This window comes from Lates calcarifer, linkage group LG2 (genome assembly GCF_001640805.2).
Source record: "Lates calcarifer isolate ASB-BC8 linkage group LG2, TLL_Latcal_v3, whole genome shotgun sequence".
In the NCBI taxonomy this organism is placed as follows: domain Eukaryota; kingdom Metazoa; phylum Chordata; class Actinopteri; family Centropomidae; genus Lates; species Lates calcarifer.
Genome location: NC_066834.1, coordinates 22,158,673 through 22,184,341, shown reverse-complemented (window position 1 = coordinate 22,184,341; position 25,669 = coordinate 22,158,673).

Below are 25,669 nucleotides of genomic sequence, written 5' to 3'. Positions count from 1 at the left end.
GAAGTATCCAATGAGCCTCTAATATCAACAGTTATGTTGCACGACCATATTAAAGAAGGTATCCAAGCAGTCAGAGAGTTGAGCTGATGGCTGGACCATGGGGCAGGATTAAACATTTAATACTTCATCATCACATGAGTGGAGAAGCAGCTCAGGTTTAAAACACATTAACAGCAGACATTATAACCATATCATATAATTACGATATTCACTGTCTCACACAGAAGTGAATTGAAGTCAGAAGTCAGAATTGTGCTACATTGTAACCAGTTTCATTTTATTTCTTTATTCAATTTAATTATCTGGGGAAGTATTAACACTTTGCTTTTGTCCTTTTTAACCAGTGTTGTAGAGTTTAAACAAACTACTGAGCACTAAATAGGTCTACTGTGAAATCTTATGGCTAAAATTGGCAATAAACTTAAAAAACCCTAAATTTAGTGTGATCTCACAGCAAAATGATATGTTTGTGAACAACAACAACAAAAGCCCCAAAGTTCATTTCAACTGTGTAGCCTTGGGCTGGCTATCAAGTTTTTGACTCACTCTATGCTCCAAATATACTGTCGCCTGCAACCAGCCAACAGTATCACAGGATTTGTTTTGTGCACTTTGCTTGCTTTATTTTCATATATCTGTGTTTACTACTTGTTTTTAAGGGAACTTTTGAGTCGGAGCTGCTCTCGCTGTGACTCACGAGCTCTTTGATCTGACGTGGATGCCATTTAATGAAGATAACTGGAGTCGCAGTGAGTATACTTGTATTTGCCTGCAGCACCATGTTTGACAGCACTCTGAGTACATGCCAAATACGATTTTGTTTGGAGTATACAATTAGCCTGAGTGCCTAAAAACCTTTTTTTTTTTTTTTGAAAGAGAAAGAAAGAAAGGAGAATATGTGTCTAATTTACTTCCTTCAAAAAGGGATTTACATCACAAACTATCATTTGCCACACTGACACTTCAACCTCTATTGCAATCTCCTAAAAGAAAAGCCAACATTGGTAAGATTCATATACAGCAAAAACACCTCATATGCTGTAACTAGGTGTCATTTTTCTGAATAGATTACAGGCATTGGCAGGCAGCACGAAAACCAAGTGCCCAGTACTTAAGCAACCAGAGAATGTGTTCTTGTGCATTCACGCTAATTCACATGGAGAATTGAACTGCTAATCATCTAGTATCTATGAAGATCAGATGTCCAAAATATCCATAATTCTCCCTGTTAACATCCATGCCACAGGGATACTGACATACTGTCACACAGAACTGCCAATAGGCTGTAGTCTGTCCTGAGGCAATTGGACAAGCACACACACACACACACACACATTTGCATGTGCACACACACATATGTATACACAAGCCATATGTACTGTGTACACATTAACCATTTGTTACATTGCCACATACAGTGCATATTAGTCTGTTTACTTTGTGTTGACCACAAGCATAAAGATACTGTCTGTCCTGCTCTTTAACTGTTGGCTTTATCATACACACCCAGAGTAATCCCTTTGTGCACGATAGAAAAGCAGTCCTCACCTCATATGTTGAGTCTAAAACAAATATTAGTAAAAATAGTTCATCTTTAGAGCAGAGCCCTGTGTGGTGTATATTTCCCCTTGATATCTGGACTATTTGATTTACAAAATAGTGGATAAGTAATGTTTCTTTAAGAATCCTCCATGTAAGTGTGTTGTGAATGTTTCAGCGTGTGTGCGACTGTTGTGTAGAGGAAGACAGAGAGGGGGAGAGTGGGCAGAACTCGCTTTGTTTCTCTGTTGTCCGCAATTTCTTGGCACAGTTGGCTGATCCTCCTAGCTGGCAAGTATAGGGGCCTGAGCCCACAGTAGGTATGAGGTGTTTCAAAGAGTGCTTTTGATCTGAACAAAGCAAAACAGTAAAATGGCAATGGGAATAATCAGATATTAAGGGGCTTTTATCCGTGCCCTGCGCAGGTTCATTATGGATACTTGATTTTAGCTTTAGGCTAGCAACCAAGAATGCACAGTAGGACACTGAGGACAACTTCACTGAATGCTGAGCCTCCACCCCTCCAATGAGATTTATCATAAATTTAATTTCCCTAAACCAAACTGCAGCCGATCCTTCCTTGAGATTTGGCATTGATTGGACAGCGTGCACTCCTCCCTCCCCCTCACTGATGCTGCCTGTATTAAGAAAAGGCCTCACCACTAATTACACCCTCACAGTCTAATAGAGGCACCCTGTTAAACAAACAATTGATCCCCACTTAACACATGTACCCACGTTAGTAAAACACAATTTGCCAATTTGCCAAAGGCAACACAGACAGAAGAGGCAGAAAGAGAGGGAGGAAAGACAGAGAAAGAGAGAGAAGGAGGGAGCCACTGGGGGCTCCTGTTATGTGAGGAGGAGGAGGGATGATGCTGGTGCAGGAGGGGTAAGCTGTGGAGGGGGAGAAAGCTTGAGTGCGAGGGTGGAGAGAGAGAGAGAAAGAGATGAAGATAGGTTGCCCACAGCTCTAGTCCCTGGCTGGATCTCAGAGATGTTCGGTGCTGACTCTTTCATCAATGCTAATTTGACTGCTTGAAAACAGGACAGTAAAGACTTCTAACATCAGATAAGTGTGTGTGTATGTGCTGCCATGGGAATGTATCTTTGTCCTCCTGCAGGCCAATAAAGAGTCTCTCAGAAGTGTGGTTCAAACAACGTTAAGTGGTAAAAAAAAAAAAAAAAAAAAAGAGTTAATCCGATTTTTAGAGCTTTCAGCACTTCCAACAGTTACGCCTGCTTTCTGCCAAAATCCAGGAATTTGAAGTTCACAACATTTGTGTCTAGAGCAATTTAGGACTGGAAGTATTTGAAATTTTACCAGTGCGCTGATCTGAGACAGTATGCATATTTGTGGCTCTGATCATGATCATATCATAAGTACATACTTTAAAGACAGGGTTGAATGTGCTGAGGATGCTTTGGAAATTGATTGCCCAGCTCATACATATAGGTTCTTAAGTGCATTCTATTCACGTACTGTTCATAGTGTATTTTGGTGGAATACAAAGTCAAGCCTGAACACTCTGATGGTAAACCATATCAACTTTATATGTAGCAAAAATAACCCTTTAAAAAGCTAATTTGCCAAACTGTAACATGGTTTTGAATTTCATACCTTTTTTATGTGTTTTGCTGAATGCACGTTTTTTTGTTTGTTTTTTTTTTTAGTCTATTACATGGTTATAAATAGGAAAGTGAAATGTAGTCACATGTGGTCACTTCAGATGCATTTAAGATGCATTCTGGTGCCTGGTGCTACCTGGATTCCATCCTAAATACATTTCAACTGAATCTGAATAGAAGACGGAAGGTCTTGAACAAATCATTTATGTGTGTCTACTTGTCAGTGTGTGTGTGTGCGTGAGTTTGGAGCAGGGGGAATGAAGGGTCTAAGTGAAGCTAACAGATTGCCTTGTTTGCCTTTTTGAACTGCCCAGCACGTTTGGGGAACAGGAGGGGAACAACAAAAGGTGTTAATGGCTTTATGGAGGCCCCATGTTGACAGATAGGCCATTATTATCCTGATTCACTGCAGAATGGATAATAAGTCTGATCAGTTGCACTCTTTATATCTAGGGCCAAAAGACCTGAACGTTGGGTTAACATGTCTCTTCAGCCATAAAACTTACATACAGTAAACTATGTTAGTATATAAAGAGCACCAGTGAAACACTATTACCAGCTAACACAATTTGTTTTATTTCCTCAAGGGACAATCTTTCCAGTGTAAATACACTCACTTTAATTACACTTGACTGTGTTTTTAAGCTGTTAGCCAATTGAAATGCTGCTCTCCTAAAAAACTAGAAATAGTGGGAATCTATTCTCTTAAATAAATCAATAAATCATCATACAGTGAACAGGTATATACATGTATGTCTATGTATATTATGTAAATTAAACCTCTAACATGTGTTTGGTATTTGTTTTTTCTATACATAAGTCTTTTTATGTTGTTTTACTGCAATGCAAACTTTTGTGTGTGTGTGTGTGTGTGTGTGAAGTGTTATTTGTCATTCCTTTGTCAGATGTGTGTTTGTCTGTGTGGCATTTGCCTGCCTGATTAGCTCTGCACATAATGTGTGTGTGTAGGTATGTGTGTTTGTGTTTGTGTGTGTGTGTATGTGTGTGCATGTGGGAGGGGTAGGGCACTGTTGTAAACTTATCAGCTGGTGATGACTTTCCACACAGCTCTAAGACAACTTAAGCCCTCTCTAATTACAGCACATCTGTTGCAGCAGAGAGGTATTCTTGTCATGTGGTTTAACAAATACTTTCGCATTCAGAGCAGTACATACCTAATGAGCCTCACAGCCCAGGGCAACTCACGTCTTCCCACTAAGATCAAAAAAACCTAACCTCCATGCAACATGCACACAAGCACTGACACACACACCTACTCGTGAAAAAAAAAAAAACACACGACCACAGAGGAACACTGACACACGCACAGTTCAAAAACAGAACACACAGACACGCACTGACACCACCAAACACACACACACACAAATACACACACACGGGCACAAACACCACAACAACCTGTTTTTCAAAAAGAAGACAAGAACAAATGATTCAAATGAAAGGAGCCAAACTAAGAGTGGGTATGTGTTTACACTCTCTGACAACATTCTGAAGGTGTTATCAAGGTGGAAATCAAACAACCCGTCTGCTCTAATTATTACCTGCCCTAAATAAAGAGAAGTTGTCTTTGCAACCTAGGGGATGAAATAGGTTGAAGAAAATAACATCAAGAAGCAGATGAAGAATACACCCACAAGGATATCTGGCAGTCAGTGTAAATGTGCTAAGGTTGCTCTATAATAACCCAGTAAGCTGACTGTAATGATTGTTGGGGAGACAGGGGATAAAGTGCTTGTCTCAGACTGCTGGAGTCACTCACAACAGGTGCTAGTAGCACAGGCTACAGTCCCTGCTGGCCAATCACACTTCTGCTAAGACTGAAGGGTGGAGCAGTTATAGCTCCATTACATCACTGAATGGAAAGCCATGAGGGATATTGCAACCTGCAAAACATCAGTCAGGAGCACATCTGCACATGGGCCTAATGGAAGATAATGAGACATCATTGCCACTAAGACAACATGGCACATATACAAAAAGAAACTGGGCCCGGCTCATCTCCACAAACTGAAAACGATCAAACAAATTATCCAAAAAAGCCTCAAATTGTTTTCCCTGCAATGTTTATCTTATGGCTTTAGTCAATAGCTGCTGCTGGATCTACTGAGTTGGGCATGACATGGGTTTAGCATATGGTTCACTGCAATGTTGAGGCTTAACTCCAGCTTGTGGTTTCTGACTGTCAACCTCTTTGGCTTAGGCTCCATTTTCCAGAGACATTCCAAATGTCATTATGAGATATATTGCAAAAAAACTCATACACACACACATGCATACATGCACAAAATCTCTAACACATATGCAGTCTCACACACCAACACACAATCATGCACATACAGGCATGCATCCTTGCCCATAAGCACACACGTGTTTCCTGTCTGTATCCGCCTTAACACCATGTGTCTTCCGTGTGGCTAGTCTTCCTCCTCCTTCTACAGCCAATTGCTGCACTAATATGGCTGCACCCCCTAAAGATACAATATACGCTTATTGGCAAGCCACTCTATTAGTGACAAAAGGTCACACTGTGAAAATATTAAACTTATGAAGGACCCGTACTCTCTCCGCACCCAAATATGCGGAGAAAGCACAAAAAAGGTGTTGTGTCCTCTGTGTATGATTATATCTTCTTCCTTCATCCTTCGAGCAGTGACCCAAGGGCCACTATTTTATTGGTCTCAGATGCTGGCTGCCTCACAATGTACAAAAGAGCCCGTTATTCCAGACCAATATTAAAGCTGGCCTTCGCATGCAGCATTATCCACATGACACGCACATAACACAAGTGCACACGTACACACACATGCATAATATGTGCACATAAAACAGTGTTGTGTGTGTATGTGTGTGTGTGTGTGTGTCTGTGTTTTGGGTGCGGATGCCTGTAAGCAGCAGAGCCTGGACTAGTTATGTGGCCTCTTTATCCCGTCAAAGGTTATGACAGGCTGACAGAGAAACTGCTGTGTCCACCTTCCGTGTTCAAAACCATTATACTTGCAATGAAAGAGTGCTTTCAATCTAATCAAGTGTCTGCTTGAGTACAGGGAGGCATATAGTACAGTCACATGTTGAATGTATTAGCCAAGCATCATTGAGTGGGTGAGGAGGTTGGCAAGGATATGAGAGTGGTGATGCTTGCAGTGTGAAAACTGAGGGTATATCTGCATATCTGTGTGTGTGTGTGTGTGTACACTCTTAACAAACATATATTGTAGTGCATGTGTGCTTGCCTGCATGTGTGACCCCATTCTGTGCAGGTCTGTGTGGCTATGTGTGTGTTTGTTCATGCGGTATGTCAGTTTGTGTGCGCGCATTTTGCTTAAGCATGAACGTGTGTGTGTGTGTGTGTGTGTGTGTGTGTGTGTGTGCATGCGTGTGTGTGGAGTTACAGCTATCAAATACTTTTAAAAGCTTGATTTCCCTGGGGAAATGACAGAGGTCATCTCATCGGCAAGGGATGAAAACAACATTTGCATCCGATTGGTCACACCCACGACATTAAAGTTTTAGCCAGACAAAAACATGTCAAAGAAATTTACATCGCTGTGCTGACAGCCCTACAGACTCGCGGACACAGCCCATTGCCACTTCCAATTATTAAGGCTACTTTTATTGTGTGTGAACTCCATATTCCCCATTACCAATAAAAACATAACAGGGAGGAGATATTTTTTCTTTGTCACAGGCATTATCACCCTCTCCATCCGTTGAGTGTGTATCAAGCTGCCAATCAGAATTAGGGAGTGGTCTAGCAGACGTGAGATGATTCGCCTGGCTCAGCCCCCATGCATGGATTTAAATAATAAAAGAGAGATTTCTCTCAAGGCCCTGAGCACCGTGCCAATAAGAGAGCGGGGAAAATGGGAAAATGGCCGTGTGCGATGAGAAATAACTGCAAATTGAGGGTATAATGAACATGTTTAATATTTCATTTCTCGGGATGGAAATATCTATAGTGGGTGGCTTTTTTTCTTTTGCTCACCATTTGGTGGAATTAGGCTCTTTTTTGGCCTTGGAAATCCTAAAAAAAAATTCAACCAGCTGCTGATGCTGAGAGAAAGGAAGAGAGGGAGAGAGAGAGTGAGAGAGAGAGAGAGAGAGAGAGAGAGAGAGAGAGAGAGAGAGAGAGGGCCAGGCAGTAAAGACAGTAATCATTTACAATTACACAACACACAATCCCTTCATCGTGAGCTGTCCTTCGATCTCATCTACAGCAGATCAAGAGCTCATATGAGTGCTGGCCTGAGGATGAGAGATTTCCCCCTTCACTTTGATTGGTAGGCAGTGCAAAGATATTCTCTATATTGTGCAGAGCAATAATCACCACCATTTTGCAATACTTAATGGCACATATTACCCATTACCTCTTCAAAGTAAAGCTCTTCCTATAACCGTTATGGTTCAGTCTGTGCCTGGCATATATCCCTTCTGAATATACATCATCATCACATTTTTTATATTAGATATTCCACACACAGTATGTGACTTTTAAAGTAGGAGCCATCTCAACATTTTATCTGTCAGCATGAATAGTAACAACTCAGGAGAGGCTTTGTAAGAATGATATAGGTTCCATGTGTCTTTTAGCTGAGGAAATCTATTAATATGTGGTCAAGTGCATTTTGTCTGCGTTTTATAGAACCTAAATTGCATGAAATCTTCTTTTTGACATTACACTGGAAGCGCTCGTGTTTTATTTTTCATAAGCGATACTTTTTTTGTTTTAAAAGTTTCAATTTCAGAGACTTTTCCATGTGCCGAAAATCAGAGTAAATGGCCACAAATATGTATCCTAAGTGAAAACAGGTTGGTCGGGTTGTTTATCTTGCCTTTAGTTCACTTCTTATTTTGACTGGGAGGCTTCAACCAGTGCCAAGATTGGCTAGACATTTCAAGGGATTTAGCCAGCCAGTCCACATTATTTACCCCCATGGATAAATGCACTCGATAGCTTTCTCTTTTTTTACATGAATATTCGGTTCAACAGCACGCTGCTCTGTTAAATACGCCCCCCTGAAAACACTACTTAATGAATGATGGGAGTATACAATATTTCTGGCTTTTTTCATGGATGAAGTTACTTAGCTATATTAAAGGGGTATGTTTATTTAACCGTACTCAGAGTGTTATGATTATTTGGCCAGCACACAGTTGCATATTCTAGGATAGTATGACACAATTTTATTAATTTGGTGTTCCCTTTATCTTCTATTAAAACCACAAGGCTGGGCACAAACCCCTGTGTCTTCAAAAACAGATACATTTAAAACTCTTTGGGAAGATATAAATCTCTTTTCTAGGTTCCTGCAAAGTTACACAGGTTGTCGGAGTAAAAACCTTAGTGGCATTATGGGAGGCAACACCTTTATCAATAGTACATATATCTGAGTTGGTAAAGCTCCTCCAGCTACTTTTTGAATCTGCCCATTGCAGCCTTAGCACCATGCTAATGAAGTCGTCAGAATAGAGGTACCAGCAACATTAATTGCCTTACATGAATAATAATTACGATGATGGTAATGATCATGTCTGCCTGTTGTGAGCAAGCGTGGATTAGTATTACTTGGTATTAAGGTATTGCGTTCATTAGACTTCCTGAATCGATGCATTAGGCTTTATGTTTTCGCTATAAATCAGCTTCAAAGGGAAACTCTCAGACTGCATTTGGCGGAATGAGGTCAAGATGCACACCATTAATTCAACAGCTCCCAACACACAAACTAGAACAGAGAGACCAATGGGCCCGAGCAGTTAAAAATTCATTTTGGCTTGTCCTGAATTTGTGTACTGGTGATTACTGACTTTCTCTCTCTCTCTCTCTCTTTTTTTTTTTTTTTTGCTTTACTTTTAATCTGTGTGGAGTCATAAATTATTCATCTCAGCATTTCAAATATTAAAAGCGTGTATTAATTTCATTTATCATCTGCAAAAACAAGAGGCAAAAACAAAACTGCAAACTCTCACAAATCTTCAGTTATGCTTGAGTCAGTCTCAGGAGAAGACAATAGACTTTATACGATTAATTTTAAGTTCTTATGCAAGCATTTTTAAGATGAATATGGTGAGATTAAAACCATGCCCTTTCATTTGGAACTGATTTAGCATAATAGTTGCAATTAGTGAGATGAAAAGACAACATTATATGAAAAAGCTACACAACCTCCTGAAAAACAATATTTCCCGATGTTGTCTTGGGTGTATTATATTTGCTTATCAAGTACAGGAATATCACTTAGACAGTCAGAGATATCCTTTGCTTTTCAATCTGATCCAAAAACCGGCAGGTTAGGGCGGAGTCAGGTGTCAGCTCATCCTCACACTGTAGAGATCTAGGACAGAGAGCCAGGCTAATCTCTCTGCTGAGGGTTAGTTAGCAGGCTGTCATCAATGGCGTCTCAGTTGTGTGGAGATTGTTTGTGTGAGGTAGAGACACCTCCACCTCTAAGGCCCCTTCTCCTGTTGTGTTTCTCTGTGATCTTGCAGTCATGTATGTGATTGGATTTTGGCTTAACAAAAACCTGAAATTACACACCTATTGTGTTTCAGCTAAGCCCGCTTTCACAGCGATAGGGGCAGGGTCTGCACGGCTCTCTTGGCTGCCGACTTTTGGGATCCCGCCCCTTGTCCCTTCCAGGTTGTTGAAGGAAAAGGATAACAGGATTAGGTCAGGGTTTCTGGGAAGCATCGATTGCCATATTTGGCTGGCTGGTAAAAAAAAAAAAAAAAAAAAAGGAAGGTGCGACATGGATCGCTAGCTACGAGGTGAGGCGGGCTCGGCCTTTACCCTGTGTGAGGAGGAAGGATGGCACCTCGGCAGTGCCAGCGTGCGAGGTGACAGGGCTTGGGAGACGGGATAAGAGCTACTCACCATCCTCTAAACCACACTCAGGGACCCTGACACTGTACCATCTGTGACACCACCCCCAGTCCCCTCAGGCTATGCTTATGCTCATCAGAGAGATGCTGATAACACAGGGTGTGACTAACACGCCATACAAATCTCCACATCCCAGGCACAGAGAGAAACAGAGAGAGGGGGACACACTTGGACACACACACACACACACACACACACATACACACAAATACATTTACACATAGGCTACATCCAGTATGATAACCAGTCGGCAGGAGGCAGGTTGCTCTCAGCTCTCAGCTCTCAGGGGTGCGTGGATGTGGGTCTATGATGAGTGGGTGGACTCAGACAGGGTAATGACAGGGTAAGGACTATGTATGTTGAGTTGTATGTAATTAAATTTGAAACTGACAGTACTATCATACAAACGTGTGGCAGGGGGTGAAAAGTAAGTGGGAGGAGCTGAGAGCTGTGCCCTGCTGGATTTGAAGGGGGGCAGAGTATCATATTTGTTACTGATCTCCTAGACAGGCAAATTTAAAACCGCAAGCCCTGTTCATTTTAGTACTCTTTACGTGTTGCAGTTTTAAAACATGAATAAGTGATAATGATGTGGACAGATTAGTACAAACATAGATATATTGTAGTCTGCTACTTTCTATCTATGTCTAACTGTTGGATCTTTATTTCTGCTGTTATCTTCCTGTGTACACAGTGTTGCTGTTCAAAATAGAGTGAACTGCTCTCACTGGACTGCCCTGTATAAATAAAGGTTGAATAAATGTATGAATGAACACAGTATTTGAGCTTGTATTTACATTCAAAAGCTTCCTTATTGAGTTAAACCAGAGTTTTAAAAAAAGGTTCAATTATGAAAAAAAGTTTTGTTTTGTTTTTTCCTCTCACTTACTTCTGGAGGGATAGCCAAGCTGATTGTTTTGGTTTTATTTCTCCAGGGTTTCAGATATGTTTGTGAGATTCATGACTCCTCACTGGAAATGAATGGAGTTTTGTTTGTGACGCTTAAAACTTCTGAAACTTATTTTGACAAACAAACTAATTCAAGGTCCACTGTCTAGCTCTTTCCATATACAGATGTGGTTGAAATCCCAGGATCAAGCAAGTAGGCGGACACTGAGCTAAGATTTTTTTTTTCCTTTTGTCAAATAAATTTTTACAGTGTTTTAAAAGCTTAAATTTTAAAAATTTAATTTCAAAAAATGTAGGAGCAACATCTGTTTTCCTGTAGTTTGAAAAAAAACACCAGATGTTTGGGATGGAGACAAAAATCTTACAGGCAGCTATCTCTGGCCAAATATCTGAACAAATTAAATCAAAAATACCTGCACATGTATCCCACTGGGTGAATTAAGAAAATATCTGTATGTGATTTGAGTGAACTGTCCCTTTATCATATACACCAGTGTCCAATATCTGTATACAAATAGGGTTCAAAACACCAAAACTTTAAAGCACTGCACTCATGCAAAGGTGATTTTGGGTGTGCATGGCTTTGTTATATTTTGTAGGAAATCTTGCATCCTCTGATAATGGCAGTGTACTGCAGAGAGCATAATATAGCTTCTTTACAGATGCACGTTTGCTGGCCAGCAGCTGTTATAAGAAAATGAGGGTGGAGCTCAGGAAATGACAGCTGACCCTCTCTGCTCTCCCCTTCCCCTCATAATCACTCACACTGTAAACACCTTACAGATACAGGCCTGTATCATACACTAGTCTGTGTATGTGTGTGTGTGCTTTACCTGCCCACTATATACAAGGGCTTTTCTTGTGCCCCTGATCCTTGTTCAATAAACTGTCTGCACGCTACACTGTAATGACCTCCCACCTCCAAAACACACACACACACACACACACACACACACACACACACACTCACTACTAACAACACACAGACAGCCCTCCTGGTTGTGTTTCCTCTTCCTTAGCTTCATAGCGGTTCCTCATTATGAAGACACAATGGGAAGCAGTGTCTGCTTGGGCCAATAGTGCTAAGCATAAATAATGCAAGGTCAGTGTCTCTCCTCTCTCCTTTCTCTCCTTTTTCCCCAGGGGAGGGGGTGGGATCTAAAGCTCTGACACACCAGCAGGTCCCTTTTAGCCCATTTATAAGCTCTCTGTCCTCTCGACTTCCCCTCTTCCTCCTCTCATCTCGCCTCTCTGCTCCTCTCTTTTCTGTCCATCTCCCCTATCTCTTCACTTCATCTATCCATCATTGTATTCACCCTGCCACACTTTGTCTTCTCTTTCTTCTTCCCTTCCTACCTTTTTCTTTCTGTTTTCCTTTTTGGATTTGCACCCTCTTGTCCTCTCTTTCCCTGTAATCCTCCCTCCTCTCTCTCTTTCTCTCTCTCTATCTATCTTTGTGCCCTTTCCTCCCTGTGTCTCTTTAACTTGCCCCCTCCCATATTCCCACTGTTCTCCTTGTCCTCATACACCCCCCCATCTTTACTCCTTCTCCTCCACAACCTTCTAACCCTCCACTTCCCAGTTTCATTCACTCTCTCCTCACTTTTTCTCCCCTCTCCCCATTCACAGTGTCCACCTTTTCTTCACTCCATCTGTTTCTCTCTTTTGATTACTCTTTGCTCTCCTCGTTTTCAGAGAAGTACATCTTGAAAAGTGGAGGGGTGGGTGAGGAGAAGAGGAGGAGGGGCATGAAAACAAGGTTCCCTAGAGCCAGAGGGACAGCTTATCCTTATCAGGCTTCAACCTGCTTATTAGATCCTCCAGGACACGCCACGCTCTTCACTTAAACAACACCACCTACCCCCTCCTTCAATCTCTCTCTCCTCTCTATTCTTTCTTTCCCCCTCCATCTAATGCTTTAACACTGCATCTCACAGCAGAGCTGGGGGAGAGGGAAGTTTAGTTACATTGATAGAAGATGAAAATGGGGCCTTGATCTGGAACAGCACTGTCACATTGTTTGTGTATTGTTTAAGAAACCAGAGTCTTAAAGTGAATACGTGAAACCCTTTAAATGCAGCTATTATCGTATCCATTTTTGTCATAATAGCACCAGCACCATCATGGGTTTACCTCCCTCATTTAGTGGCTCTATCTGCCTTGCATTGGTGTCCATGTATGTGTTCAGTGGATGGAGAGAGAGAGAGAGGGATGGAGGTGAAACGATGAAGAAAAAAGTCAGTGCATGGTCTCCCAGCAGTTCTTTTTTTCTTCTCCCCCACCACAGGTCAAAGATATCAAGGCCAGGAAGGCCCATCCTGCCCCTCAACCATCTGCCGTGCCCCAGGAGCTGCCAGGATCTACCCCCACAGAGCATGTGAGCGGCAGCCCTGCTTGCCCCCCACCCACCCAGCACCCAGCACCCAGTCACAGGGAGAAGCAGCCTGTCATGGGGGATCTGTGTTTTAGTGAGGCAAGGACCGGAAAAGCATCTTTATACTGTATGTATACCGTATGCTTGCAGGCTTGTTCACAGGGGGAGACACACAGGAAAGTACAGATTTTCTGTACATCCCGAGGTAGATACAGTGCATCTAATTTGTCCTGGTAAATGATACTTTATCTGTACTTATTGCAATGACAGCTATCCCCAGTCAGCAACCAAGCTCAGAAAACTAATGACAAGGGTTATTTTGCCATCAAAGCCAAGCAAGAGGACTGCTTATCTAGATATGTGTGTGGGTTTACGCCATCCAGAGGCAAGAATAGATGAGGGGCACATGGTGAGTGTTTCTTGGAGTAACTGTAGGCCACAGGCAGCCCTCCTGCTGCCTGCCCCCAAACCCACAGAGACTTAGTTGAATGCCAGACCTCCATGTGGAGTCTTAAGATAGACTCACTCAGGCAGCAACAGCACAGGGTATCATATCTCTAAGATCCTTACCAAAGACAAGACCCCAACAAAGCGCCCTTGCGGAGATTTACACCAGCCACTCATCCAATGTAGAGGGGTCTGACTGTGGACATACACTTGCACGCCATCTGATTAGTCGACATCCATCATATCCTGACGAGGGGGACTCCCTCTGAAAATAAATGTATATTTAGGAGCCTTGCTGTGAGGAAGAGGGGGGTGTGGGATCTTGTTACGACAGCCACTCCAGAGGCTAAAATTAATGGCTCTTAGTCCGTCACTGGAGTGACACCCAAGCCCTCGGAGAGCTATCAGCAAGCAGCAGCGGCGAATTCCACAGCTCGCCGCCACGTCCACACCAATTGTCACTACCATGTCGAAGGAGTCTTAACAGCTGTCACTCAAAGGGCAAAGCATGATGGGAGGTATGGATATCCACACATGCTAATTTGTGCTAAAAGTATGGCATTATCGTTACCAGGCAGTTTTGACAGTATCGTTGTCATATAACAAGGATGCAAGATAAAGACGGCAATGATGATAACTATTCATTATTATAATTATGCCCTTAGTCTGATCTCTTAAAAGAAAATTGCACTGAATGAGTAATCAGACTACAGTCTCTGACAGAACTATTTTCAAAGCAGACAGGAGAGAACATGATCTTTCAAGTACTCATCAAATTTAAATGTACAGGAAATTCTGGTCTTTGAAATAAACTCTTTTACAATCATAATAGACCTTAGCTGAGAGGGAAAACAACCCTGTGACTTGATCCTTTCTGAAAGGTGATATAATAAGTCTGTCCAAGAGTTGAAACAGAACTCTTCTGGGAGTGTGAAAACTTCTCTCATCCAGACAAAATGGCTCCCATATGGAGTTTATTTCAACTTTTTGTACAGTCAGCACTTAAATGTTTAAATCAAACACCTAAGTTTGTATTTCAATAAAACTTTTACAGTTTTATTACATGTTTGTTTGAATACGAACAGGTGAATATTTGTGATACAAGTTATTGCAGATTAATCTAACAGTGGCTGGTCTGACAGGTTATGATATGTTACACTATACAAGTCTAACAAAGAGAAGTCTCTGCCACACAATGTTTTGTGTTGCATACAAAAGTGTAGCACACAAGCCGGCAGTGTATTGGGAAATACAGGTTGAACATGGGTCCTTAGTGGAAAAAGGGTGAAATGAGTGTGTTTTGCTCCACTGGGATTTCTCTACTATTGATCACAAAGGAATCACCACCACACCCCAAAGTGAGCCAAGATAATACTTGGATTCAATAACACAACACACACACACTCTCTCTCTCTCTCTCTCTCTCTCTCTCTCTCTGGCGCATACATCACCTGTTTCACATACACAAAAATACTGTATATATGTAATGTCTCTCTCTAATTCTCTCTCTCTCACTTACACACACACACACACACACACAAACACACAGTCATGCCCCTGTAGGTGCAATAGACTCACACCATCAGATAGTGTTAAATGAGGAACTAATGAGAGCTGACAAGAGACAGACCAATTAAACCTCATCAATTCCTGCCTTCCCTCTCTGAGGTGCCAGCAAACACCCCCAATCAACAACTTGATCAGTCAGAAGGTGACACGACAACAAAATGGCCACACCAAATCACCAACAGTGGCAGACTTATAGCCCCCCTCTGCCTGTATAGGTGGGGGCTTCATCCTTTGGTGGCGGTTAATGAATCTGGTCCAATGGGTCATCTAGATCCACTGGACCTAGTGGAGCTAATCCAGTCAGACTGAGTCTTGAGTGGACTAACTTTTAAGAGCGAGACTGAATATCCTATTCCTATTCAAAACCACAGTATGTCATAAGAAATGCATTAAAACCATGTAAAAGTATTCTTAAAATCTTGTTTGCATTTGTGCATATGAAAAGAGTCAGAAATTGTTGTGTAAAGAATGTAAAAATAGATTCTGAGAGAGCCATTCAAACCAGTCTTACTTTCTCACCCCTCTGTGTTGTTGGTGTCAGAAATAAATTGTCTCTCTCCCATTTCCAGTATCAGAGAGGTGTTGGGTGGAGGGGGTTTCAGACAATCATCTGATAAGCACTTTGATCGGCACAAAACTGTGCCCTAAGAACTTTGTCATAGAGCTACATACAGGGAATAATATAGGTCCTCCTCCTACCCTATAGTATTATAGGGAACTACAGTGTTTTTTTTGTCTGTAAAGATTTCAAACTCATGGTTGCATCACTCAAATTGAATCACTGAATTGTATTTTATCTCCATACCCGTACCTGTAGCAACATTTCCATGTCATATTAGTCCCTTGTATTCTGATATCTGAAGCCAGCCGCTCTGGCACTGGCAAGAAGAATAATAAAAAAAATTAAATTCATTCAAATTAAACACATATAATCTACTTTAATGATAAAGTCGGTGTCACTGACCCTGAGTTGAGAATGCATGAGTATCCTGGACAAAACTGGTGTCAGTCTGTCTCACATTACATTTGCTTCAAAAATCCAAACTTACTTCAAACTGCATGTTATAAATGTATTTTAGTCCCTAAGCACAAAAATATCAACCTGACAAATACAAACTGTGACCCCGCTGTAGACCAACTGTGTTTGATGTCCCTATTCCTGACAAGTGGGCCTCCAAAGGACAATGAATTTGGATCTTGTGATCACAACATATGGGCTCTAGCTGTCACAACTTTGACCACAAAAGTGAGCACCAGATACATCCACAGCCCCTTGAGGTGGATCCGGCATATTTCTCCTCCCGCATTGGAAATCAATGAGCAGCAAATTATTTATGGAAAATATACGCTGTGTTGAATTACTGTCGCTGGAGCCTATGGGGATTTATACAGCAGCCTGACCACACAAATCATGCGTAGCCAGCACCTGCAAAGTGACAGGTGACTCACTCTGAGGCATGGCAGATATGGATGTATGAGGCTGTGTGTGGTTGCCTGCTTATAGAGAAATGAAACTTCCATTCATAACTTAATTTCCTCTCCAAGGTCTAAACAATAACAAGAAAAACTTGAGCGAAATCTATTACAATAGCCCTTTGTTTTCCATAAACTCTCCTGTGGCTACTGCAGCTCTCTGAAAGATGTGTTATCTTCCTCTGTTGACCCACTTAGGCCACTGTTGATATATGTATTGATTGTATCTACTGTGGCTGTCACAACAGAGGGTCACGATAAGCAGGGATGGAATGGACCAATCAAGGCAGCACGTACAGTATCCCAGCTCCTCTGAAATGAATACCTAAGATGAATACCTCTTTTAAAAAAAAAGTATTTTCCTTACATACTGATGGAGTCGAAATCAGGTCACAGAAAACTTATTTCGAGTGTGTTTTACAAGTTAATAATGGGCACAAATTTAGATTTAAAAACAACAGAAAACAGTATGAATTCTCAGATCTGAGATCAGAACTTGGGTCTTTTTGTGAGAGACAGAGGTTAAGACAGACAGGAGCACGGGCCACAGGGCAAAGAGGCCTGTACAAGCTGATTTACGACAGGCGAGGTGGAGGGCGCAGGATGCCCTGCTCTCTCTGATCACAGTTTCCCTTGTTGTCCTCCTATTTTTTTCTCTCTGTTGGGACACTTCCATCCCACAGGCCCAAACTGACAGATCCATATACTTCCCCCCTCCTTTAAGCTAGCTCCTACTCACCCCCTAGCTTGCTTAGAACAACATTTATCATGTTGTCACATTATAAATCACTCTGGCTAAAGTGGGTCTGATAACTGTAGCATCAATGTCAAATGGCTGCTCTCCTAATCTGCCTGCCAGACAGCCCCTCAGGTCTTCAGACCACCATGAATGTCCACACGCTCCCTTAACAGGGTACCACCGGGACACAGCAGGAACATTTGCGTGCCTCCTAATTCAGCTGTTAGCATAACTGACTCTCACAGATTTGACATTCTCATCACAGTGTAAAATATGAACAGAGAGCCCAGAAAGCCCCCCACAGGCCCTTGCCAGGGTGTTACATTGTCAAAACAGAGTTTCAGCCACCACACAATCATCATTTCCAATTTCCTACAGTCAGTCAAGATTGAAGAGAAACTGTGGAAATACAACAATTCCCTTCCCGTTGTGGGAAGTCTATGTGACAAGTGCATGGACATGTTTGTTTAAACCTGCCTGGCAAATCAGTGTTTCTTCAACAGACTCAGTTGCAACAGTTGCATAGGAAAAGAATATGTTGACATAGCTTTCCTAATTTAAAGTGGACTGATGTCAGAGTAACAGCAAAATAAAACCCCCAAAGTAGAAAGCAAATAAATATGTTAATGACAGTTTGTACTATTACTATTGTATCTAGTTGCAATATTGAAAGTATCTCTATGCACTTACTGAGTTTGACAAACCTCTTCAGTATCATTCTCTCTGATTTTTCTAGATTCTGTTAAGTATGATTAATAGATTAGCAGGTTTTACAACCTTAAATGTAAAAAGTGCATCCCTTGTGGTCCACAACACACCATCACAATACTGAAATTTATAGTTATAAAAATAGTAAGGGAGCAAGTGTTGTCACTGTGTGAATTACGAGTGTAAAGATCACTGGTTGAAGCCCTGACTACACAAACAGGATGTGTCATGGAGGACACATGGGGGTCTTCCAGCATGGGGGTCTTCCCCCTCACAGCTTCTGTAGGCAGATTTATCATCCCGAGGTTAAGGGTGGGACACCGGCAGAGGAGGGGGAGCTTCAGTGTGTGTGTGTGTGTGTGTGTGTGTGTGTGTGTTGGGGGGGCAGCAGGCTACGAGCAAGCAAGTTTGCCTTTACATGTTTTCTTTTCTTCCCTTTGAAAAACAAGTAGGTTTGCAGGTTGCTTACCAAGGGCCAAAGTCCATAAAGCTGCGAGGAGAGAGCTGCAGCCACATGTCTGAGGAGTAATGCGATCCCAAGGGGCTGACCGCTGTTAACTTTTATTACTGTAAATACTCTCTGTTCGCTTCTGTCCTGTCTCACCCAACCCCTGGCTGCTTTTATGTGCAGCTTGTGTTTGATTAACCTCCGCGATACACTCAAGGCCCATTTGTACGCACCCAGTATACACATGAACGGACACAAAACGCACTGCTGTAAAGTAGGTATATGCTTGTAGACAGACAGACATAAATATGGTGTCAGGAAAGGTTACAAAAACATAAGTCCTGTATCAACAATGTTCCATTTGTTACACTGCCAACACAGATACCCATGCTGTATATAAAGTTTGTATACAGAGCAAACAGACAGAAAAATATACATGCTTAATAACTTGTACATACACATAAAGCAAATGAAATGTAAGAGATTAAATGTATGGATGCACCGCCCTGAATATAAACGGCATCTGCTAATTGAAGGTTTAGTATGACAAAAGCTGCTGGAAGTTTATTTATGGAGAGTCTGCTTGATAGTGTGAGATGTACATACAGACAGACAGTCAGAAAGACAGGGCTGTGTGGGGGAGATCAGTGAGGTAGAGAGCCCTGATTGATAAACTCCCTATCTGGCTATTTACGATCTGGCTGCAGAAGAGGCAGGCTTCGCCAGACAGAAAAGCAATTAATCTGCAAACGAGCTGGGGAACAGCCGGCCTGAGCATTGGAGCCTCCTACCAGCGTCGCTCTGGAGGGGAGATAAGGCTGCAGACGGCTATTTATTGTACATTTTAATTAAGTGCTTGTTAACGCTAGTTATCTTAACAGTCACAAAATTACCGTTGTAATGCATTTAGTTTGAGGAAAAATGGAGAGGGCTGGAGCACTTTATGAAAGCTGGCACAGCTTGCCTTCATTTGAAATCACAGGATAAATTCAGAGGAGGCGGATGCCACAATGATCTAAGCTCAGGCACTAATGGTTATTTAATATGGCCATCAGTGGTCCCAAGTCCCCAGCATACGGCACTCGCACAATAGCCTCCAAACCCTCTTTAACACTTATTTGAGATGACAGGAAAAATGAAACCGTTTGTGCTTTCAATGGAAAAGCAATCATTGGTACATTATACTCCGCTTGCCCTATCATGCTAATGCCGGGTAAAAATGTCACCAAATGTATTTAAAGGGCTGATGGAGTGTTGCCGTTTGATTCCTGCTGCCTGCCTGATTAATAAAAACCTTCAATTTGTATGTAAATGCAACCTGGGGCTCATATCATCTGCACACCTGCACCTGGAGAAAAATAATAAACTCAAGTTTAATGTGGCAATTATGAGAGTTTATGGGGATTGTGGGGAAGAGGGCGGCAGAGGAGAGGCTGGCTTGATGAGAGGGCTCTCAGAGGGGAGTGGGCCGACCTGGACCAGCTCGCTACAGGAATGACCTGATGCACGAATATAACCCCAGCTTGCAGAGCTTACCACAACATGCACGCCTCCACATCACAGGCTAGTAGTAGGGATTAAGGCAGTTCAGTGATGTTTTGTTAAGAACAATTATTGCTCTCTTTGCTACTATATGATGGGCTGTTGTAAATTTTAACTGCTAAGGACATTAATACAAAAGGAATGTTTCATGTGCATGTATTGTATGGTGATAGAGAACTCGAGTACTTTTGATATTGTCTTTTGTTCCTCTAAATTTTGTGTTGGCTGCTCAGCTCTGAACACAATATCCTCATGGCTCTGTCTGTGTAGTCTTGTAAGTGCTTGCATTGTGCTCTTGTCAACAGAATTATCACCATGTCACAACGCTTAGCATTTAAAAGAAACATGCTTGGGCCTATTATCATTCAGCATGTGAATGGTATTGACCTTGCGTCAAGCTGGTCATACCCACTTTACCCCTGGTAATTGATTTGTGTATTGTGTTGTGCTTTTCTTTTCTTTTACATCATACATTCTCAGCCTCACACCCTACTTCCTCCAAGAACAAAGTGAGAGTGTATTGACTAAATGTGAGAAGAGTAAAGATTACGGAGCAAAGATTAAAGGCAGGTACTGTTGACTGAGCTTGCTGGGGTGGCAACATGCAGCTTTCACCCACACTGGGCGGCTTTGAAGCCAGCTCTATCCTCCCTCCTTCTCTGGGCCGAGCACTAACGTGTCTCACCTTGCCCACTGTAACCTGTCAGGATCAGCACTCCTCAAGCAGGAGGACAGAGGAGAGGAGAGGACCTGCTGAATATTTTGACACAACTCCCCTCTTTTTGCTTCAGACAAGAGGGTTCGGACCAAAACAATAACAGTAGTGTATTTCCAAACTGATGCAACAGTCAGCCAGGTAGAGAAAGAAATGAACAAAAAGGGCTGAATCTACTCTATCTGCTGGGACTACTGCATAGTAAAGAAAATGAATATTTATTAACTTCCATTTCCATAGATAATTCACAAGTGCATTATACAAGCCCAGGTTTGGGTGGCCCATCTTTGCCGTAACCTCACTGATACTGAAGATGTGTGATACAACCACACACAGCACACACAGGCAAGTGACAAAGACTGTGCAAGAAAAGAAAGAGGGTGAATATAGTGATTTGGAAGAGTGTCAAAAACTTCTGTGGTCTGTATTATGTGGGTGAGTAGACAGGAGTGATGCGGTGAGACGGTGATAATAGTTATCTGCAGAGATGATCTGCTCGGGCATGATAATAGCGCTACAGTAGTGTGACTGTGAATCAGTACCTTGATAGAGCAGAAGATGTGGGCCCTTCTCTCTCAACTCAGCATGGAAAAAAAATCCCCACCTGCCTAATGGCTTTAGACAGCAGCCATTCGGCCCTGCTAATCTTCCGTCTCTCTGAAAATAACTTTTTGTGCTGTATGAAGATTGGATTTTACAGATCACAACGGCAAGGCAATGCATTCACTCAGCTGTACTTCTCATGAGAAACGTATCGTGATCTCTAATAATATTCTGTATACGGCTTCAGCCAAGCGCTACCTTTAAATGCGATGCCGTATTAATATTAATATTTATGGACTGTGGAGGAGCGCAAGTCGTCTGAGCGGTACGGGCAGAACAAACTTCCATTAATTCCTATGGAGGGGAAAGTCCAAATTAATTCCTATTCACATTTTAATGCCTTTATGCTAATGCAAGTTCAGAGGGAAAGGACGGTGAACCCACAGGAGGAGGAGGGTTAAAGTTGACTTCTGCACCTGAGAAATCTCTCTTCACACAGGGAAATGGGCTAAAAGCCTGAGCTTATTCTGCAGCTACCATTTACAGAATACACACACGGTATAAGACCTACATTTGATTCCAGAGTAGTCAAATATTTCAAAAGTTCTTTAACGTTTCTACAGGTGTTAATGTTTCAACACCTTTCATTGTTTTTTCTCTGTCAGACTCTAAACATCCATGGGTGTTAATAAAAATGAATACAAGGTTGTCAAACAATTATTAATTTTGTCAGCTTGAGTCTTATTTTGATAGTTTTTTCCTATCAGTTCTGATAAGGCTTAAGTCGCCAAAGTAATGGCTTAGATATGAGAACATGGCAAATGAGTCCAACGGACAGATAATCAAAACCACTTTATTTGGAGGTAAAACCTAAAGTGAGCCTATGTGAAATGTTGGCAATAGTCACTCTTTGCACAAGCAAACTGTGCGTGTTCACAACTTCACCAAGTGTGGTAGGGAGAAGTTGAATCTGGCAGTTGGTCTATAATCTGTAATGACTGTTTACAACAGACAGTTTTGGCAATAATTCTGCCATTTGCCTTTGTTTTCTCTTTCATAGAGGCTGGCAAACCTGGGGGTTGGTTTAAAGCCTGATTTACTGTCTGACCGCTCATCTCTCTTGTTTCATCAGATTCTTTTATTAATGTTGTTGCATTCCCAGATCTTAGCAGTTAACTTGGTGAGTGCAATTTTGTTATTACCAACAGGAATGGTGGCAGACACTATAAAAGATAAGACTGGAAATATCCTTTAAGGTGGGATGCTCCTATCCTAGCAAATTATGTTTGATCACTAACACACAAATACATTTAACGTCTGATGAAGAAACAATTTCAAGACCACATCTGCCTTGATCTTCATCTGATGAGGAATCCCAGCACCTCCAGTCAACTCTCCTCTGTCCCACAGGGAAAATCCAAGTCTATCCATTCTGGTTTGTCTGGACTGGTTAATGTGGCGCTGAGCTGAGGCAAACACAAATAGATTACCATGGTAGCAATTGTGGCCCCCTCCACCCCACTGTGTTACAGCTGTTATCATTACATATTTACTTGGAGGACAAGCGCGTGCTCCCTCCAGATAGGTCCCTATCAGTACATGTCTATGTTGTGACACCTGGAGGGTAATTGTCATTAATTGCACTCATTTGGGCGGCAGGTCAGGGCAACTGAAGCGCAGGTGTTTGGGACAAAACATGATTATTCCCATCCAAAGAACGAGAGCTGGAAAGAATGATTTTGCCAATGTAGAAGGCCCCACACATAACGACTGTCCATTTTTCTGGTTTTATCACACATTAGTGGGTAATTGGGGCTCAAAAAAAGTGGAAAGAATGTCATCATCATTATTCCCTCCTTTCCTCCATTTCCTCCATTCATAGAGAGATGGAGCACTCTATCAGTTTAAAATGGGGAAATCTAAAACGCTAAGATGACTGCAGTGGCTGGACAATCAACGCACCAGCTGTTTAACTGTTATACGACAGATCACACAAACTGGGGCAACAGTTCCTGTGCCAAATAGTTTTTAAGATATTAGAGGTTATTAACATGACATTCCAACATAGTGTTATTGATATTTACATATAAACTCCCTTCTCTAATACAAAGGAGGGAAAAATGTGCAGTACTGTTGTACCACAGTCTTTTATCCACTGTCATGATTTGGAAAAAGACATTTTTTTTCTGAGCTTTGAGTGTCCATATTGTATAACAAATTGAAACTATAATTACACAATCAAAACTTAATCGAAAAGAGTCAGCCAATCAAAGAGACACTTATGGTGTTAGTCACAAGCTCACCGCCTGGGGACGTGTTACCAATATGGCGCCCAAGTAGGCCTTAAGTGGGACCTTTGTGTTAGCAGAATTAATGAGACCCTTATCCATGGTTCAAATGAGTTTAATTGAAAAGTGAAGACCTTAAAGTGCCAGTCCTTTATCTCCTAGCCATCCATCTGTTTGACTCTATCATTATCTGATTACCTTGTTATCAAGCTCCTGATGGTGTTTTCAAGCACTATCATTAAAGCTATAGCATGACTCAGCTGCTAAAAATGTAAAGTAATTACCAGACATCTTGTTCATGTCTGCATACCCAAACAGTATGAATTAAAAGCTTGTCTCTGCACTGGCTGCAGTTATATTGAAGCGCACAATATCTATTTTTCACATTCTTCCTCACACTGAAGTTCAGTCTTTCCTCCCCTGCTGTTGCTGTTCATCTGCATTTACCCTGAGACTGACATGACTGTGACACTGACACACACTCCTTAGGCTGTGATGTTTCCTTTTTTTTTCTTATGATGAAAACAACAAAAGAGCCATTTAAGACTCAAAACTACAATTGAGCCTGTCACTGTGAGCATGTGTGTGTGTGTGTATCTGAGTGTATGTGTGTGTACCCCACATGGGCGGAGTGCAGACACCAGGCGCAAACATCCTCAATCTGTCCTAATAGCACAGCAGTATACAAAGCACAGACTTCAAATATAACAACCAAGCTACATTCCCTCATAAAAACACTGTTTACCGTCGCTGTGATAATTTACCCAGTAACATGTGCCCTCCACAAGAGCAAACACCAAGGGATGCCAATGTGTGTGTGTTGGCTGACAAAAATACACAGCAGCAGCTGGGCCCCATGTTTGAAGGCCTGCCCTCCACACTCCATAGCTCAACATGGAGGTACACTGTGACTTCTAGACTAGTTAGTGAGAGGAGGAGATTGAGGGTGGGCCTGAACTTGTGTATGCAGGTGTTTGTGACAAATGAGATGTTAATCACCACCTTCAGCACAGATTTTCACCCTAAGGTATACCCTTTCGATCAAGGCAGCATTGCCCTTTATTATAAATATTATTTAATTTCCAAATAACTGTTTCAGATGGACAAAAAAGTTGGATATTCTTTGCTCTGTATTTACAAATAGAAATGATTCTGCTCTGTAAAACTTAGAATAGCTAATACCATCTACCTATCTACTCTATGTTTTAGGTATTATGTGGTGGTCTATTCTAGGTCAGCATGACACACACAAAAAAAACTTCTGAGTTTTGCTCTCATGCCAGAAATCATTGTGTCTGAGTCAGTGTCACATAAGCCATCACCCATTTGTGTCCAATACCTGCTGCACATCTCCCTTCTGTCCACCTGAGCTGTGGAGACTAATATGGGGGAACCTGAGGCTGGTAGTGCCAGAGCCTGCTTGCCAAAGCCTCAGAGAAGACAGATGGCATGCGGAAATCAATAACCTCACACAACATCACCAATTTTGTGAACAAATGAATCTGCTTTGACAGTGTGTGTATGAGCGATCGGGTGACCTGCTCTCTTCCCATCTGAACATCCTCCCCTCCCCTCCCCAGGCGCACTGTTATTTATGGCAGTTGGGCCCTACGCTCCTGTGTGCTTTGATGTTTAATTCAAGGACCCACAGTCAGGCAGGGAGGAGAGCGTGGGTGTGTTGGGAACTCACCGGGGCTCGGGAGCTCAGGAACTCTGATTTCCTACAAATATTCCCCGTGTTGCTCACACTGGTCTCTGTCTCTGTGAGGAGTTACTCCATGCAGGGCCTGAAGGTGTGGGGAGGATGATCTGTCTGTGGTTTGATAGTTACATTGCACAGACTGATAC